The sequence below is a fragment of the Rhynchophorus ferrugineus genome, unplaced genomic scaffold (assembly GCF_030347505.1).
Source record: "Rhynchophorus ferrugineus isolate W39M unplaced genomic scaffold, kcgeb_rfMv2 rfM2, whole genome shotgun sequence".
Taxonomy (NCBI): Eukaryota; Metazoa; Arthropoda; class Insecta; order Coleoptera; family Curculionidae; genus Rhynchophorus; species Rhynchophorus ferrugineus.
The window spans coordinates 45,017,202-45,038,829 of NW_027472581.1; the positions used below are offsets into that span (position 1 = coordinate 45,017,202).

Below are 21,628 nucleotides of genomic sequence, written 5' to 3' on the forward strand. Positions count from 1 at the left end.
ATATAGAAATAGCAGCAATAAATCTTACAAAAAATATACAGGAGGCAGCATATTCCGCGACTCCCAACATTGAAACATTTCCAAGAAAAAATACACATATATCATGTACAATACAGAAAAAGATAGCAGAAAAAAGAAAGTTACGACGAAATTGGCAACAGCAAAGGACTGAAGAGAATAAAAGAAAATTTAATAGGGCCATAAAAGAGCTGAGAGATCTAATCCAAATCGAACAGAACCAAGGCATTCAAGAATACCTAGAAAACTTAACATCAACTGAGGCTACAGACTATTCGTTGTGGAAAGCAACAAAAAAGCTTAGGAGATCCCAGCAGCATAACCCACCTATTAAAACAAGCGAAAATAATTGGGCGAGAAGCAATAAAGAGAAGGCCGACATTTTCTCAAAACACTTAAAAAATGTTTTTAAACCTTTCCAGTCTCAGCTACATAAAGATGACGAAAATAAAATTACTAGCTTTCTAGATTCGCCATTTCAAATGGATTTACCGGACGAGAAATTAACGGTCAAAAAAGTTAAACATACAATAATGAGAGAGATTAATATTAAAAAAGCTCCTGGTTATGACTTAATTACTGGCAAAATTTTAAAAGAACTATCAGAAAAGGCTATAAAACTATTAACATATATATTTAATGCTATGCTACGAATTAATTACTTCCCTAGTATCTGGAAAGTAGCTAAAATATTAATGATACTTAAACCAGGAAAAATACCAGAAGATGTGACCTCCTACCGACCTATAAGTTTATTACCAATAATCTCGAAAGTTTTCGAGAAGTTATACATAAAAAAACTAAACTATATAATAGAAAAAAGAAAAATTATTCCAGAACATCAGTTTGGCTTTCGCAATAAGCATGGGACTATAGAACAAGTGCATAGACTTGTAAACCAAATAAACGCTGACCTAAATGCCAAAAGATATTGTTCGGCTGCTTTCCTAGACATATCTCAGGCTTTTGACAAAGTATGGCATACGGGCTTGCAGGTTAAACTAAAGAAACTTCTCCCTCATCCGGACTATCAGCTACTAGAATCGTATCTCACTGACAGACATTTTATTGTAAATCAAGGCGATGAACATACCGAATTAAATCCCATATATTCAGGAGTTCCGCAAGGTAGTGTACTGGGTCCAGTACTGTATCTTCTGTATACGGCTGATCTGCCCACCACAAAAATAACTACTGTGGCAACATATGCAGACGATACAGCAATCTTAGCATCCCATGAAGATCCAGTCACAGCATCAATAAACCTACAAACCCACCTGGAGCAAATACAATTATGGTTGAAGACATGGCGCATTAAAGCCAATGAATCAAAATCCACGCATATAACGTTTACCCTGCGTAGAAGAACATGTCCACCAGTAAATATCAATCATCGCCAACTCCCCCAAGCAGACCATGTTAAATATCTTGGTATGCATTTAGATCGACGCCTAACCTGGAAGAAGCACATACTCTCTAAACGGAAACAACTAGGACTAAAATTATATCACATGTATTGGCTCATTGGGCGCAAATCCAAGTTATCATTAGATAACAAGGTATTGCTGTATGAGTCTATACTCAAGCCCATTTGGACATATGGAATTCAACTATGGGGTACCGCTAGCAAATCCAATATATCCATCATTCAACGGTTCCAAAATAAGGTGTTGCGTGCCATTGTTGATGCTCCGTACTATATTTCAAATAAAGTGATACAACGCGATATTCCTCTAGAACCTATAACGAGTGTAATCCAACGTGTTTGTGTGAAGTACTTCGAAAGAGTGTCAGTGCATCCCAATGTACTCGCTAATCAGCTAAATATGCGACGTGATAGTGAAGTGCGTAGACTAAAACGTTTAACACCATCTGATCTGATTACTGGACATATGTAGAGTTTAGAATAAGCATTAGAATAAGACTAATTAATTAAGATAATATTTTATACAGAAGATTGCTTAATGAAGTGATTTTCTACATGCCATGTATATATAATATAAACAGAAGAAATACTTATTGCCAATAGGGCAGATTGTGGACTCACGAAGAGTAATAATAAAAAAAAAAAAAATTTCTTTTGAGTTTTATTTAATAGGCTGGACTAATAATTAAGCTTTTTATATACAATAATACTGTATAAGATATTATGTATCGTGAATATAGAATTTTTTAAATCAATTAAAGTTAATTTTCTACATAAAAATTGTATTAGTCAAGTGTTAATAATTGTTTAATAACACACAAAATGTGTATTTATTAAATTAATTTTGTCGCCTTTCATACTTCCATATTTTCAATTATTTCGGGAAACGTAGGCTTAATTTGGTTTGGTTTTGCTTCGGCCCACAAGCTGTTAAGGTGCAGAACTGATTTCGAACAGTAATGAGGCTATGCTTTCCATTTCCTAAACTGATATGTTACAATGGTAGCTGATAGATAGTAGCGAATTGATTTAACCTTTTCATATCCGAGCTATGGTCTACGAGACTTTTTCGTATATTTTTTAGGACGATTTATGACTAGCTTCATTTTAATTATATAAAACACGTTCCTGCGAAATAGGTATAACCGCATTTGCAGATACTTGTAAATTAACCCCAAAGAGAAAATTTGCTACAGAATTGTTTTTGAAGCTTTTGCTGTTATTGGTTATAAATCTAATCTCATTCATTCGCAACTCAATTTTTCAACGAGCTTTTAAAACATTTTGAAGAACTACGAACTCAGGTTCGCCTAGATTGGCCAGTTAGATATTTCAGGATCTTTAACAACACCCAAAAACAACAAAATTGGTCGTGATGGATTTTGATCATAGAAAAGAGATGCAAAGCATGTTGCAACTGTACACCTTCAAAAATATGCTTATATGTCTTTATTATGTGGCTCATATCTAAGTTAACATAGAGAATCAATATTGTTTTCGTTATGGTTTTTACTAGGTACTATATAAAAAAAACTTCTACAGTTAATCTTGAAGATAGATCGGGACGAAGTCAGCGAACAGGTATCAATTTTTTATAATTACACCATTTACAACAATTCTGGATATGAAATGTAGTTTTCAATACAACATTTAACTGAAACAATATGTTCAATAGAGTAGTAGATAAACAGTCAATACATTTAAGTGATATGTTGTTCAAAAACAACCTTAATTTAAAGGAAGAAATCGATATTTTCAAGATAACTCATATGTATGATTAATTATATTTTTTAACACCAACTTTTAGAACAGTACAAAAAGTGATTTTTAAAAGTTCTCTGTTCTACAATGTTGTATGTTATTTATCACAGGAATGACTCAGCATTGTCGTTAAACGAGTAAATAATAGACAAATGCATTATGCGCAACGCTAGGAATTGAATGAAGTTGAATGTAAAGTTACAATACAGAGAAACATTAACGTATAAGTGTTTTTTTATTTGTAATTACTTAGAGATTATAATTGTATAAAACAAATATTGATTTATTTCGAGAAAAATTCATTCATCAATGTTTTACGGTAAACTGAATGAAAATGACTCAGTAGTCCGTGTTTTATTTTTATTTTATCATTCCTGTTTTATATTATTATTTCTATTGTTGTTGGTTGGTTGACACTAATTTTCTCCACTAATATTAATTGTTTTAAGTTTATCTTTTAATTATATTTTGTATTCTTTGAATTTATATGATTTTATTTCTGTGAATGTTAACAATTGTTCAAATATATATAAATATTTACATTATTTAACTGTATTTTTGGCAACAATTGGGGAAATGTTGCAAGTATTCAAATAGTTAGGATCAGTAATAGAGAAGGAGAAAATGTCATTTACGGTTAATAGTTTAGCCTATAGGATGCGTGGAAAGACGGAAATATTTTAATCTAAACTAAGACTAAAATTTTGTCGAAACTTGTTTTTTTGTCGTCGAAACTTTTCTATAAGCTCGAATTATTGTAAATGTGATACTTGATAATGAATGTACATTCAAGAAGCAGATTAAAAATCGAATTTCTTGGTGGAAGAGATAATGGCCAGTTCCAAAAATGCATGAATTAAGATCATAGATAACGAGCATGTGAATAGAAGGTTCCGAGACTTAAATGGCTGCGGTCGCGAGGCGAGACAGATGATGTCAGATACATTTAGTGATAAAGACTATCATGATGTTGCCAATAAGCAAATATACTTATAAAAATTGTTAAAATTGTCAGAGACAAAAGTAAGTTCTTATGGTGGTTTTCATAATTTTTTGCGCATTCATTATGCTTCGTGAAGTTAAATATTTAGTATTTTGTTCACCTAAACAATGTTAAAATGTGCACATCTAAAATAAAATTGTGTACAACTTTTTATTATTGCAGATGGCGAAAACATTCCTGCCAAATAAATGACTGTCGCAGAATTTGCGAATTTGTGGAGCGTAGAGATAAACAAGCAAAAAAGAGCCGGTAAAATATTTATAGGTTCTACGTAATACGATGTACAGCGAGTAAGATGGCCCGTTAAGGGTTCGTTCGCAATTTGGTATGCCAGAGCGACGGATATTCGCATTTTAGAGTGGTTTCGAGGTTGAGACGTTGTGTCGCATCTGGAGATCATCCTTAGATTGGATGGCTTCTTTATTCTCGTAAATATTGATTTTTTGAGCATAATAACGGAAATTGTTTTTTCTCTCTTTGGTATGCAACTGTTCTGGTTGAGTAAGTTGAATTTGGTTTCATTACAATTATTTATGTTGTTTTTTTTTCAGTTCACTTACTACTAAAGGGTATTGAAAGTATTTTTAACCAACATTACTGTTTTATTTTTTACAATATCGTTGAAATAAATAAGTAAAGCATTGTTTGCCCTCTCATTAGTAGATACCTTTTTTTATTACATGATGATCAATTGATAAGTTCCTTGTTTATATAGAAATGGGGTTATAATTTTCCTTGCCCATAAGCCCTTTTTTTTTGGGGGGGGGGGATATGCCGAAAGGTTAGCTGCTAGGCAGCAACGCCTCTGGCAAGGACCTGTTATAGGAATTATGGGATTGTGCTGCATCTGTAATGAGTTTTTCGAAAATAGATTTGATGTATTCCCGAACGATTGCAGTGCTAGTCCTGATGTATTTGGATTCTTCTGACAAGCTATGGGGTCATCTGTCCATCTGTTCTGGGCTGATGTACTCATTTGACTCGTATATATACGAACAGCAGAACTTTGATTGGTGGAGACAACTTGCTTTTTCTGCAGGTGCAAGGATAAAAGACAGAGGTGGCTTCGTAGCTTTTAGTAATCTTATTTATTTGCGTAGACAAATGAATCCAATTTTCCACTTTCACGAATGTCTTCTATAGGTTGATATGACCACGCCATTTAATTGAATCTGTGGTATTCTTTGAGCCGAAGGAACTTACGGAATTCTAAGGAACGTGCACTGACAAAAGGGGCCGTATTTAGTTAGAAATTTTAATTGATTGGGATGGATTCTCTAGACTAATCTGTGAAGACTTCGATTTCCATCCATTCTACCTGGACTCTCTTGGTTTACTCCAAGATTCTGAATATTTAATAAAAACAAAATGCGCGGACTACAGGCATTTTTCTCTTGATAATGTTGCTAATACATTTCCATTATTTCAAGAAAATCAGCTTTTATAATTGGCGATGTTTTTTTCTTGTACGTCAATGAAGAAATATCTTAAAAATATAATTTGTTCTACTTTAGGCGATATGTATTTTTTGATTTAACATATTTAAAATACATAGAATGTTATATTATCCTATTCATATTCTCAGTGTTGTATTATTCAATGTTGTTAATGTGTAATTGTTGAATTATTTCTTTGAAGTGTCTTCAAAAACGGATAGTAAAAGGATTTCGTATTTTTATATCTTTTTTAAGATACCATTATCAATATACATCTAGGATTCAGAATATATATTTAGAATGTTAAATGTTTAATTAAGTAAATAACTCTTTAAGGGCATTTAATTTATCTATTTACAAAATAAACAAATACACCTGAATATCCAATTGACATAAAATGTTTTGAGTGAATTATTACTGATGGTAGAGTGAAATGTTCAAATGTAGCTTTAGAATAATACTGATGTAAAATGAAATGAGATTTTAGTAAATATAACGGGTTTATTAACACTTGTCGGTGACTTTAAATAATTTACTAAAATATATATAAAAACGATGTATTGCCAATTGTAACCTCACGTTCATTTCATCATTTTTTCATTTTCATAATTTCGTCATTTTTTTTATAAATTAACGGCATTCATTTATTGCATAAGATATTGGTTGTGTTCATTATTCTTAGGTAAGGTCATAATATAGAAGTTCTGAGTGGCTGGTCCACTTTTGGTTGTTAATAAAACGTTAAAACTTATCATCGCTATTTTTTTATTTTATATATATATATATTTATATATTTTTATAATTTTATAATTTTAATAGATACCTTATTTGGGCAGGATTGGATGACTTCAACAAATTCTTATACTTTCTTATATGGCCGAAATAGATGGGTTAAATAGTGGTGGAGATTGTCTCATGTAATTAAAGAATAGCCTATATAATAATGTATGTGGAGAATAATGATCTGATGATTTGCTTAATGTTAAGTTAAAATTTCTTAAACAAAAGCAATTGACATATTATTGATTAATAGAGTTACCAAATGTCAAATAATCTTTTATCATAAAATTATAAAGTAGCATCACGTTAGACAAAAAGCAATGTGTTCTAATGTGTTTAGAACCAAAATAAAACAACTATACTGGTTAGTCGGAAGATACTCTCAACTTGATCTAAAATCAAAAAGGTTGATCTATAATACAATTATAAAGCCAATTTGGACCTATGGTGTGCAAATATGGGGTTGCACTAAAAATTCAAATCAACTAGTCAAACAACGCTGTCAAAACAAGGTTCTTCGATTGATTACCAATGCCTATGGTTATGTAACCAATGAAGAACTGCACGATGACCCGGAAATCAAATGGATTTGCGAAGTTATCCAAGATTTCGCCTTGAAACACGAAAGAAGATTACTAAATCATGCTAACGTGGAAGCAATACAACTGCTGAACAGCGCGCAGGAAGTCAGGAGATTGAAGCGAACAAAACCATACGAACTTATATAAAGTGTATACATTTAGTGTAAACTATAACTATAAGTTAATAATTAATATATAATTATAATTTTATAATTGAGGAATACATACTGATGTATTTTCTCGTACTCGTCTTGCTTTTTAATTAATCCAAGTACATAGGAAAAGTAGTAATAAATTAATTGTAAATTAAGATTGTACTAAGTGTATCTAATAAAAATGCTATAAAAAATAGAAAGTTTATTCAGTTAATTAAGATTAAGCGTAATTGATAGCCTTTTTACTTAAGATAGAGACATTGCGGTACGATTAGTACAATTTTAATTATAAATATTAATTATTAATGTTTCATTTGTATCTGGATCAACTAACAAACAAGATGAGTGCAGGTTAAATACATCAACATGTATTTCTTAAATAAAACAAAATTAGACTATAGCTAATGTGTAAGTAAATAGCACTTATATACTTTGTACAATTTCGCGTGGTTTGGTTTGATTCAATATTAGTTGTTGTATTGCTTCCGTGTTGGTGTGATTTAACTTTTTTATGTATGACGTCGAAATCTTGGATAGCTTCGTGGAGTTATTTGATTTCGAAGTCATTGTGCAGTTCTTCGCAAGCATTGGTGATTAATTGAGGAATTCGTTTTGGCAGCACTGATTTACACCTTTGTTTGATTAATCCCCGTGATTCTAGGTCAAGTGGGGAATATCTTCGGACTAACCAGTATAATTGATTTTTATTTATTTGTCCAATATGATGCTTCCAATGTAGCCTACCAATATCAGAACTTACTCGAATTTATAACATATTTGAAAGATAGTAAATAGACGATTTTCTTATAACTTATAACTTATCAAAACAGGCGTCACGTTATTTTGGATCGGATTAATTGTTTTGAAGCAGGCGAATAGGAACAAGTCATATGTCATCGCCAACTGTAATATAACCGCCCTATCGCGGAGCTATCTAGACGAGCCTAGCGGCCCCATTCCCCATTTTATTTAATGATATCCATCCATAACCTTGACGCCTGCAAGTGTATTGCACCCAACGCATCGCCTCAATACACTGACATAGTTCGTTCCCCTTCGACTAATTTTAACATTTTCGTCGCATTCATTCGTCACCGCTTTTATGTTCCTTCAAACGGATTCATACACATGGTAGGTTCCTAGCGTCCGCCCTTGGTTTTTACGGTGTTGCCGGATCGGGCTGATTTTCCCAGAGCGAGTTAAAGTAACTTAATGTACACGTGGGACATGATCTGCATCTTAAAATCTATGTAACACGTGTTGGTTATCGATGGTAATTTTCTTTATATACAGCCGTATGTCGAAAAGAACGTATTTTTTATTTTATATTTGACGCCACGTGTACTTACTGATAACAAAATGTCACTTGACAGCCGCCTGTTTAAACTACTGATTTTATTCCGTTATCAACGTCTACGATTACAGGACAGAATTACTATTGGAACCAGGTATAATTGATACTTGATTATTACATTAGAGGTCATCGGTTTTGATGCTAAAACAGGAAACGATTGATACGTCATGTTGTCATTTATGAACTTCATATCCGATAGGAGATGGCTGCAATAAATTCGTCTTCTTTCTATTTGTTTATTGGATTGTTGATGGAGAGTTTGGATACCATATCTTCCGGTATCCGGTATTTTGGCTCCAAAGTGAATTAGAAATCACAAATATATCAAGGAGGCGTTAGCTTCATTTTGAGATACAAAAAAATATTGACCTTTGTATTGTTTCTAAACGTCACGAATCAATAAACACGTTAGAGCATCCGGTAATATATAGTATTTGAAGTGATCATAAATACTAACGACATTTTTTTACACACTGACTGATCAAAGGTTTTTTAAATAATCGAAAAAGCCATGAGTCTTATATCATATATGTTATTGATTAATATAAACTCTTAAATTGAATAACTAAATACTACAAATTTTGAAAATAATTTAGTGATCTAATATTTGTATTTATATACGTTTTGTACAATGTTAAATATTACTTGCGGTATGTTTATATGCTATTTTTTTACAAAAATATGATGGATCACCTTTCTTTAAATACAATGTAATACGTGAGTAAATTAAATCGAAATATTTGTTTATTTTAGATAATTTATCAGAATTTTTTATCATTTTCAAAATTGTGAAAGTTGTATTTGTTTTACTTTGCAGGTTTTGAGAAATATTGTAAAAAGGATATTGTGTTCTTTAAGTGCAATTACAATTTGTTTGATGAGTAACTCATTGGCGCCTTCTCTGATTTCTAGGTTTCACTGGCTTAACTATTATTGACATATGGCATTGAAAACATGAATTAATATATTTTTCGTATTTTTGTAATTTTTATCTTTTCGTCTTTTTTTGTCTTTAGGACGTCAAATAATAATCATGATTATGTAAAGTATATTTTATTTTCAACGTAATCTAGATACCTTTCAGTAAAATTAGTCGCACTTTATAAAACTGTAATTTTACACATTAGAGCTTATTCAAATTGTTTAACCCTTTAATATAAGTGTTGGTTTCAATATCAATTTTATTACAAAGTAAACCTGTCATTCACAAATTAAACCATGCACCCACTAAAATGCATTGTTGTCAAACGTTAAATTTATCGAAAACTTTCTAAATAAAATCTAACAGTGAAATAGCTTTAACAGTTACCTAGACCAGGTTCTTATCAACAACTATTACCAAAAATTTTGCAAAAATGTTGTGAGTAAATAATTAAATTATTCTTGTAACACATTCTTTCAGCTCTAACATTCACTTTTCGTATTTTTTATCTGCGGTTCAACTAATAAAACAATAATTTTTAAGTACAATTAATCTTTCTTCGACAATATATCATAGATCTTATAGGTACGTACTCTATACTCTCTGAGGTTGATACATTTAGTGTAGTACTATTTTTTAAAACATTTCTTTTTTGGCAATTATTAACTGACCTACTTAAAAACCATCCCAGGAGACATCCGTTTTACTCAGTCTATTTACTGGCGTAACTGTGTAATGTTCCTTATTGAATTCTACACTCGTCCATCACTTTTCTATTTTGTTATGCCTTTTTTATAGAACAGTTTGTTAAAACACTCAAATGCTTTCAACAAAAGCTTTAATTTGAATTGCTTGAGGTCATTAAATAGATACGATGAGTGGCAAGGTAATTCCATACCCAAATCATGTATTGTTTTGAATTTTTTAAATTATTATTTAATTAATATATTGTTACTAGTCGTTTCCGTCTAACCTACAATTTGTCCCATCGAGACCCAGCGGCCCTATCTCAGTCTCTGGTGAAATAATGTTTATACATGTCACTGCTGAATTTTTTAATATATGCACCTCACTACACAACACTACACAAGATCAGATGGTTTGATTCTTTTGAGTCTGTGTCCTGTTCTGGTGGTATCCAATAGTTGTAATATTTCAATATTCGTGTGAGAATGGAGTCTTTCCTCATGCCCCCTTGCAATTCTCTTGATTTCTTGACTGACTGTGGGTATCTGAATGTCTCGATGTAGGTAATCAGTCCTATAGTATTTGGGTGCACCCACAATACCTCTGAGGATTTTGTTCGGAATTATTATAGGTTTCAGTAATTGCTTATATAATAGAAACTTATTATGTACTGATAATAGTGATTTTCTTCCAATTAGCCAGTACATTTTCCTATATTTCAATCCCAGTTCTTTTCTTTTCTTCTTTATATGTTCCTTCCAGCGAAGTTTTGCATTGAGATTAATTCCGAGATATTTAGCGTTGTTGCTATATGGAATGATAGTATTATTTAATGTTATGGGTGCTTGTACGGTCTGTTTACAGGTGAACTGCACATATATAGATTTACTTTCATTAATTCTTATTTATATATCCAAGCTTGTATCCAATTATTTATATTGTCACTTGCCTGTTGTTATTTTCGTGAGGTTTGTTCACTATTGTCTCCGACAGCTATAATCGCAGTATCATCAGCAAATGTAGCCATCGTAATATTTTCCGTTTGTGGTATCATACCTCAGTCTCCGGTTCAACCGCAAGTTCCAGTGGTGAGCCCAAATACAGCACGTTATCTGCAAAGGCAACGACGTATATAGTCCACTCCTATGCAGAAGAAATAAATTCCCAATCCCCCAGAAAGCGAGTCTGTATAAAATGCTGGTCCATCCAATTTGCTTCTACGGAGCATCGCTGTGGTACAGGTATGTCTCTGAGAGACAACTTGAACTACTCCAAGTGTTCCAATCCAAAAAGTCCGCGCGTTACTCAACGCCCCATGATTTATGAGGTTCAACACTCACCTCGAATCAGGCATCCCGTTAGTGAAGAGCTTCACGAACATGTTCAGTATAAGGTTCTCCTTAGGCGCCTTTGATAAAATCCTTACCAATCCACAAACCTTGGTTGATAACCAACTACGCCAATCCCAGTCGTAACCCAGGGGCTCTGTCGCCCGCTTCACTATCCCGAACCCGAGGCGACATCAGCAAAAGACCATTTGGTTCTAGCGGGTCATGTTGGAACAAGAAGAAAAAACTCCAAAATCATATATTGTGTTTTGACTACGATTATGGTGTGAATGCACTTTTTGGATATTCTTTTTCTGATTAGTTTCCAGGTTGCTGAACTATTGAACTCAAAGCAATTTCATCCGTATAGCGTTCTGATTGAACGTGAAAGTTCATTTTAACTAAAACTAATTGCATTTATTTTAGATACTTTCTTCACAAAAGTTCAATATGTGTAAAAATATATATCGCAAACTTAAAAACTCTAGTGTTTAGGAAGATTATAGATGGTATATAAAAACTGAATAAGGAGTTTATAAATAATAGATACAAATATATTAAAGTTAAAAGCTACATATAATATAATGGTGTAAATAAAAATTTTGCATAGGGAATATATAATTGTAGAAAAACTATAAATACAAAAATTGCAGGATATAAAATATGATGGAGAATAGTAGAGACTTAAAAGCAAGTGACTTTGACTTAGCTATATTGGATATACAGGTAGATTTCTCAAGGCTCTTTCTGAGGTTTTAGAGATTGGATTGGGGATAAGTTTTATTGATAACTCCGCACGCAAACACAATGAGAATACCATTATTACACGATCTTACGATTTTTCCTTTGTAGAGCTGTACACCTAAACTTTGTAACTGTAAATACGCGGGTCACTGTTTATATTTTGGGAATAGGAAAAAAACAAATAGTTAAGCTGCGAATATATTTTTATTGTTTTTCAAAGTACTCGCCACGATGATCGATACACTTTTGCATACGCTTAAACCAATTTTCAAAGCATTTATTCCATTCCGAATGAGGTATCTTCAAAACATTATTTTTAAACGCTAATGATAGCTTCTTCGGCCGATGAAAATCGTTGACCATGCAGTTTATTCTTCACGGATGGGAACAAAAATAAGTCATTGGGTGCCAAATCAGGGCTGTATGGCGGATGACCCATCAATCGATGTTTTGAGTGCTCAAATAGTCTCTTGTTTGAGCCGATGTGTGAGAGCTCGCATTGTCATGATGAAGAACAATCCGGCGTCTCTTGTTTGTTTTCCTTATTTCACCGAAGACTTCTGGCAAACAAATGGTTGTGTACCAATCAGAATTTACTGTTCTACAATCCTCTAGAGGCACTGTTGCAATATGAACAGTTTTCCCGAAGAAACAGGCCACCATTTTCTTTGAAGTGCTTGGTCGCGTACAACTTTTATTGGATTTGATTTATCTTGGAACATCCATACAGTGGACTGCTGCTTACTTTCGGGCTCATACGAATATATCCATGATTCCTCACCTGTACGATTTTGTAAAAGTCTTTCGAAGCACCGCGATTGAATTTCTTAAGCATTTCTTTGTACAAATCGACACGAACATAACTTTCGCACAGCTAATTGTTCATGTAAAATCGCATATATATTGGTGTAACTAATGCTTAGGGATGCCTCAATCTCACAATAAGTGACATGACGATCTTGCTTAATCATTTCGCACACAGCATCGATGTTTTCTGGCACAACAGCCGATTTTGGACGACCTTCGCGAAACTCATCGGACATCGAACTACGACCACGATTGAATTCACAAAACCAGCGATACACGGTGGTTATTGATGGAGCTTTATCGCCAAAGTCAAATTAAGTTGATTGATGCACTCTTGTTGTGATAATCCACGCCGAAAATCGTAAAAAAATATCGCACGAAAATGTTCACGATTCAGTTCCATTTTTTACGGAGACGAAACAAAACAAAATATAAAATAAACAAATAGCATCCGTGCGGCAAAATGTTCTAAGTACGTATATCGTCAAAAATGTCAACGTTACGATGGAACCGTCAGATTGACTCACATGACAACAGTGTTGCCAATTCCCGAAATCTAAAGAGTGACCCTCGTATATAAATGAGTTACATAGAACATACATTTACATACAATACATTTACATAGAACATCATCAAACATGTTGATGAAAAATCACTACTGAATTTAGGAAAGTAAAACGATGAACCTAATAACGTAGTATCTTATCGAACTATAATACTTATTAAACAATTGATTACTAGTCTCCAAGTTTGGTATTTATAACCTTAATCACCACCAAGAGATTATTTGTATATTCTAAGTAAAATATATTTAGTAGTATCCGTCAATATACTTACCATACATTTTGCAAGTTTTATTACATTTTATGATTCTTCAAACTGTTTCGCAGTATATGATATGGTAATTTCTTTTTTACGAGCGAACGTGAAAACAAATACATTGGCGTGTAATCTTATTCTATCACGTTGAGAGGCCTAATTACGTTTTGATGTTATTGCAACAAGGAACAATTATATACTAGACGTTACCAGATAGTTTGTAATTTTCACACAGTTTAATTCTTGTTTAATTGCTCCGATGGATTTTGCCAAAGTTATTTAGAACAATGCTATCCGTCAATGGCATTTCGAAATATAGGAAACTGTTTGCTGGTCGCTATGCGCAGGATTTATTACCACACACCTGGGATTCATATCGGCCGTTGTATTCCGGCGAACTCTTGTTCGCGTTTGTTCTTGTATCTTAAATCTCCTATAAATTCTATTATAATTGATTGTGTATGTTTATGTTTGAATTGGTCCTTGATTTATCATATTAATAAATCTCTGAAACACAACTTTGGTAGTATAACAGTTATACTTGTTAGTCGGAAGATACTCTGAATTTGACCTAAAATCAAAGAGAATGGTTTATCAGTTAATTATTAAACCAATTTGGACTTATTAGGTGCCAATATGAGGTTGCACTATAACATCAAACCAGCTACTAAAACACTGCTAAAACAAGTTCTAAGATTAATTACCAATTCTTATCACTACATAACCAACGAAGTAGTAATAAATTAATTTTTAAATTAAGATGGTACTAAGCATATCTAAAGTAAGTGGTAATTGACACAAAAAAATATTTGGTCTAGTCATTTGGAAAAGGGTATTTTCTTTTTTATTTTTTTTGCTGCTGCTGTTGATACCTCATATTCACATTTCACAGCAATCGGCCGCAATCTCTCGACTCGAACAATTTTAGTCTCCTATTTTTAAGATTGCTTTCTATGATCTTGATCCATTTCGAAGCTGTTCGTTACGTCTTCACAAACGGTCGATTTTTCCAAGTCTATAAGACCTTTCATTCATCACCTTTCATACGACAGACATTGTAATCCGTTTTTCTGAATTTTTCCTCAACTCTATACTGATTATTGTATCTTAAACGAACCTCAAAGACCTCAAACTTACAGATGTTAGACTGCAACAGTGTCCATAGTGTCTCGGAGTCACACACAGGGATTGAAAAGCTGAGTGTTTGAGAGAGTATTGATTTTAATATTTCCTTTCTCGCACAAGCATCATCTTAGAGAAGTAAAAGTTTCTGCCGCTTGGTTTATTACCTCTGCAGTAGATGTAGCTTCCTTCTCTTGTGTTCCTAAAGTATTTGAACTGTACTTGGTTTAATTGAAACTGGTTGAAATTTACAATAGTAGGCGATTTACGATCTGTCAGTTATCAATTCCTTGGCCTCTTCATTAATTCTCACACCATGTACCTCGGCAATGCGAACTGTATCATGGAGAATGCTAAAAGCCCCATCATCTATATCAACGAGTATAGAGTTATCATCTGTGAATCATGTTGTGAAGGAATGTGTAGTATAATATTGAACGCCATGTCTGGTTAAAAAAATGGCATTATTGCATTCTTTGCTACGTTGAAATGCAGTGGAGAGGGCATCTTCTTGCTGAAATCATTTCGTATTCGCATACAGCTAATGGAATCATCAGAAAATGCTTGAAAAATCTATTAATTTTTAGGGGAATATGTTCAGCTTCCAAAGCTGCCCAAAAATCAGTAAAAGCGACAGTCGCGCATGTTTCACATCTTATATGTTTCTCTAGTTTCGCTTTTTTCGGCTAGTCTTTTCGGAAGCTTTTTGAAGCCTCATTTGTATGATTTTCATATATATATACTTTCCCGATAATTCATAGAAAACTTTAACCTCAATGGTTTTTACAATGTTTATCTTTTTTTCAGTATAGGAATAATTATAGCTTTTTCATACGGATTCTACCCTTTGTGATCGCCAAATTGGTGTGAATATTACTTGAAGTCGTTGAAACATTGTTTCACCACTAGCCATCACTTAGCCGAATCCAGCGGTCTTACCACATTTTATGATTTTATTGTCGTTCGCAGTTCATACATTATTGAATGTAACCCGATAGAAATAATTAAGTTCTTTGATTCAACGAGAACAAACAGTTAAAATTAAGTAATTCATTGTTTGTGTTTTTCAAATATTTTGTTTTATTCTGTTTTAAGTTTATTGAACCCTTTAGGTATATCTGACTCCTATAAATATATTTGGTGACTATTTGTGGAATAGCTGTACTATATGTTTTGTCAGTTTATGGTAATGAATATGGTAATATAAAATACGTGTGTTCTCTGTTTTAATTTGTGTTTAATATATAGCTTTGCACCAATATTGTGTATGATAATAATGTTATTAAAACTAAATATTTATAATTGTGTTAGGTTTCTCTTGATGTTTAGTCAATTAAGGCTGAAGTTCCTCGTAACATTTTAGATAAATATGCAAATATTAGAAGCGAACGAATAGCTCTATAACGTCCTAACGGTTACGTAACTCTTGTGAAATGGATACGAAGAATACTACAATGACAGAAAGTTAAGTGTAAAGTGCTTTTAATGTCCGTGTTTACGTCGTGCTTCTAGAGGATAAAACTGGGGAATATTGTTATAGACAAAAGACAGTAATATAATGTTTTTTTATTTGAATAGGTATCTAGATTCTTTTTTTTGCAGTTTGGCATGAAGCAAACCAACAGTTTTGGTTTGGTTAGTATTATTTAGTCGTAATAATTTGATTTTCTCCTTGAATAATTATTTATTGAAATTAAAAAGCACATCTTTAAAATTTCATAGTTCAAAGTGGTTATATCAAAATATTTTTTAGGATTGGATGATCTATTTATCTACTTATTTTTTTAGCATTGTAATATGTCACAGATCATGCTGCATCGATATCAATTAGTGATAAAGAGCACCAAATATGATAAAGCATCCTGGGTGTGCCATTATAATGTGTTGTCTTGCACGACACATTCAAATTCATCAATTTATTCCTTACTTAATCAACCAAAGACTGTGAATGTGGGTATTTACAGGCTTATATCCTGTCTCTGGTTAGATACTTTACTCGCTGATAACTACAACTTATTAACGTAACATATTCTTTATTAAGATTGTTTTAAGAAAAGTATTATACATCAGAGAATTATTTATTGAGTATTGTTTATTGAGTAAATAACTAGCTAGCGAGGCAATATTTTAGATGTCAATGATTATGATGATGATTATTTACAGTTATTATTTCATCAACACCTAACTCACTAATAGCCTTCTAATTTTCTTAATATTATGTCCAATTGTTGCCAAATTCAAATGCTGGAGTAAGTAAAACTAAACTTGGTAAATCTTCAATGTCATATATTGCTACTTTTTTTAATAAAACATTTCAGTAGAGTTTCTTTTCCAATTTTGTGTGAAAATTAAGGATAACTTCTTGAAAAGAAAAAATGGATTTTGTACAAAATACAGCAAATACTAATAAGAAAAAATACTTATAGAATAATATTCAAGATTTAATTACTTGAATTAAAATTAATTTACCTTAATTTACAATTTAATTTATTACTACTGTTCTGTTGTACTTGAATTAATACAAGAACACAAGCAAAGTCGAGCAAGCAAGACGAGTCCATAAACTAATTAAACTAAATTTAAGACTTTACACTATACAGTTATACACTAAACAAGTTCGTGTGGTTTGATTCCCTTCAATTTTCTGATGTCCTGCATGTTATCCAGTAGCTGTATTGCTTCCACGTTGCTGTGATTTAGTAACCTTATTTCATGTTTTACGGCGAAATATTTGATAACTTCGTAAATCCATTAGATTTCAAGATCATTGATAAGAATAGGTAACTATAGAGTATTACTTTGGGTGCGTTGTTTTTACTGGATTGTTTGATGTTTTAGATCAACCCCATATTTACACCCCATAGGTCCAAATGGGCTTTATGATTGCCTGATAAACTAACCTCTTTGAATAATAAATTATCATTAGAATAAATATATTAAGTTGTGTAATAAGATTGTGGAGTACCATCTATTGCCAATAATTAATAATTAAAAAATTGATGCCAATTTAATATTTTATTAAAACATAAAAAAATTAAAGACGCAGTCAGTACTCATTGAGTGCCGCATTACTTAATACTGTTAAAAAACACATTCTAGTCTGTTTTTTAAAATGACGAAAGCGACATTGTGGGATGTTTCATCACAATTGATAAGACTTGTGTACACCACTTCGATACTCAATAAAAAAACCGCTAAGTATTTATAAACCTAGGTGTCGGCTGTTGTGTTTGAAAGCAGTAAAATTAGAGCAATTTTCCGTAGATTAGTCCTAGTTGGCGAAACAATAAACTGAGATTACTGTAACCTTTTGGACCAGTCTAATAACCAACAACCAAACTTTTGTGAAAACAGTTTACCAAAAAGCCTCATTATTACCATCATTGAAATCAGTGAATTAAACTATGAATTCTTTCAAAGATCCAGTTCGATCCCTTTCTGGTTTCTGCTTTTCTCATATCAGAAACTTTATTTTGTGGTAGACGGTTTTCACAAATGTTGGTTATTGTGTCTTAGTTTTTTTTATCCAATAATTATGGTTACCGTAAAGGTGTATGTAGTGTTACGTAGTGGGATTTTTAGATTGAAAGGGCGTTGAATAAGCCTGTTAAAATGGATAAATGTACTGTAGAATACATTTATTTTCTCAATAATAGATTGGTTTATTCATTTACATTTCAAAAATTGTACGTACATATACGTTTTGAAATAGCTACATATTTTAATAAAATATGATTCATAGCATTATCATATTTTATTATTTTTCTCAGAAAATATATGAAAAGTTGTGACGAGTTATTAATAAAATATTTACTTCTGTTTTTATTTTCACTTAATTTTTTCATGCGTTTCTCTTATTTATTGCTGCTATAAAAATCAATGAAAATATTAAAACGAAACGTTCTTAAACGTTAACCAGAAAGTTACAACAATAGTTAATTTTTTGTCGACACGAATTAAAATTATGTCGAAGCGAAATATTTGTCCTTAGGAAACGAATTATTTTCGAAGGCGCTTGAATGAATCGTGTTGCAAACGGGTGTACGTGTGGTCTGGTTCGCCCGGTGCCGGCGAATAAACTGTACCGGAGAAAATCCGGCAACGGCGCATTTGTCGCTACAAGCAGGCTGCAAGGAATTCTTTTCCTATCCGACAAAACAGTTGAACTGCGATTAGTGTAGAGCCGCCTCAAAAAAACCACCTTGCTCACAAGCGACACAAAAACCCAACAGTTTCACGTTTGTGTTTAGTAGAGGCGTTTTTTTTGTAAATCAACTTTTGGTGCGTTTTATAGTACGGCTGTTAATTTCTGTGATTACTTTTAACTTTTAAAGATTCAGTGTTTTGTCGGTTTATTGTTCTTTTTTTGTTGAAAAAACCTCAAGGATTATTTATTCGTTCTTTTGGTAAGTAAACTTTGTTTTTGTCTCGTGTAATTCGTTGTATATACCGAATCATAAACCTAATTTTAATTTTTCAAGTAATCGGTTTAAGTTCCACTGTTTTTTTTTCTTAACTCGCATTGTTCGTATATCTGATAAAATATGTGGTTCTGAATGTGTTTTTTTGATAACTTATTTTGTCCAAGAACGGTTTGTTCGAAGTAGGCTTTGTGATTTCGAATTTTATTCATTAAATCGGCGGATTCGATGACAGATGGAAATAATTTTGGTACAAAGACGTTCAATGAATAGGAGTTTAAATCATTAAAATCATTTAAATGTATAAAAAATATATCTATATTTTATACATTAGCATTATCGTTAATTTTAATTTCTATCTTTTGTCTAAATGTAAATCGATTTTAAGTAATATCAAATTTCGAGTTCCGTTTTATTCGTGAACAGATTTTTGGGCGGCAAACTTGTGGCAATATCAAACTATTATTGATTTTTAAATTTTATAAATGTTAAGAAATTACTTCAGTCTTCAATCTTCCAGATTCTATTCTCGATTCAAGACTTTTCATTTAGTTTGTGTGGGTTATGAATACAGTGAGTCATTTGGAAAGTACTGTAATACATTCTTCTGTATACCTGAACATGTTAACAATGAAGGTATTATTCGAACAAAAGAAAAGGGCGAATTCAATAATTATATGCAGCTGGTGAGCAGCTTTTCGGGTAGAAAAGTCGTTTGTTGGTGTTTACTTCTTATAAAACGATAGTGCCTTGTAGATATATTGTTCTAAGTAACTAAAAACAAAAACTAGCTCAGGAATGTAGGTAAATCTGCTGAATTTTGGAAATATATGATAATTATTTGTTAAAATAATTTTCATTTATTTGTTGGGAGTGTACTAAACGACCTTTAACAGCTGAGGCATGTTAGCAACTTAATCTCTTTTTATATTATTAATTGTTTGATATTGGTGGTATGCAGGGGCTTCAGTAATATTTGTAATACTGCCCCAAACTAAATTGATACTGTATAGAAGTATATAGCTAACATTTCCTGATGTTATAAATAATTAAGCAGTTATTTAATGTTCCGTGTGTGTAAATAAAATCTTCATGCTGAGGTTGCTTTTGTGGAACCGTTAAATATGATATGCTGGCATTCTTTAATAATAAAACTACAGCGCAATTTAGTTTGTTTTACATGTAGTTAAAGGCAGTGTTGTTGGGCATAATCGAATATTTTAATAATCGATATAATCAAAAAATCGTGTACAATCGATATATAATTCAATTCCTTTAGGTATATGTAATCCACATTACACAATTTATATTGTGTTTCAATTATATGTTTTTATTATATTTATGAATATTGTTATAGATATATTTTGTTTGCATTAATATATTATGACTAACAGTCATCTTTTATTAGTTAAATAATCCTGTCACAATTAATATACAACAGTTAATATACAGTAACCTAACCTAATATAAATATATATTTTTTGTATTAAAATATTTAAAATATTTTATAGAAATTTTTAGCATTAGTTTATTAGTATTAAATGTAATAATATGTACATTTTAATAATATTTGAATTAATATAAACTAGTGCATATATAAAAGTGCATATAAAAGTAAAAAAAAAATATAATATATATATATATATATAATATATATATATATATATATATATATATATATATATATATATATATATATTATAATTATGTTTTCCCCCCAAATGTTATTGGTTAATTGATTGCAGTTGTCCTGGTTTACCATTAATATATTTTTAATATCTGTTTTCCATGTTATCAACATTCACATACTAAACACAAGCTTATAATCGATACAAGGAACAATATCTCAGTTTTAATCGAACTACACTAGTTAAATAAAGTGCTTTTTAATTAATATTAACGATATTTTGTGCTGAACCAGGCACAAATTTACATAAAATAAATAATATCGTAGCAATTCCACTATTAAAACGTAACTAAAACTAAAACAAAGTAGATTCATTGAACCCTTTATCTTCTTCGGTCTTTTGTTTGATATGAACGGTTCAATATCTGCGCCTTTTGATAATGAGGACTATTGTTTTGCGGTTTAATCAGCCACATCTAATTAAAAATACGAACTAAAATTCATAGTTTATAATAATTGTGAACTATTGCTGTTGCTTTGTCTGACTTTCCGCTCGTTTTAATTGTTAGAATTTTATTTCTATTATAGTGTTGAGCAAGCTCGTTTCGTATCGTAAATCAACTTGAAACTTTTGTAA

The 21,628-nt window shown here is 31.7% G+C and overlaps 1 protein-coding gene across 5 annotated transcripts in view; it reads left to right on the forward strand.

The window, feature by feature from the left end:
• Nucleotides 1-21,628, forward strand: part of Akap200 (A kinase anchor protein 200) — a 272,973-nt gene that overhangs the window by 97,384 nt on the left and 153,961 nt on the right. Inside the window, exon 1 of one of the 5 annotated variants that reach the window (XM_076393928.1) lies at nt 19,087-19,349. The exons of the other annotated variants lie outside the window; for them this stretch is intronic. The gene's annotated coding sequence lies outside the window, so the exon portion shown is untranslated. Of the gene's footprint in view, nt 1-19,086; nt 19,350-21,628 lie in introns of those variants that run through there. 5 annotated transcript variants of the gene reach the window in all.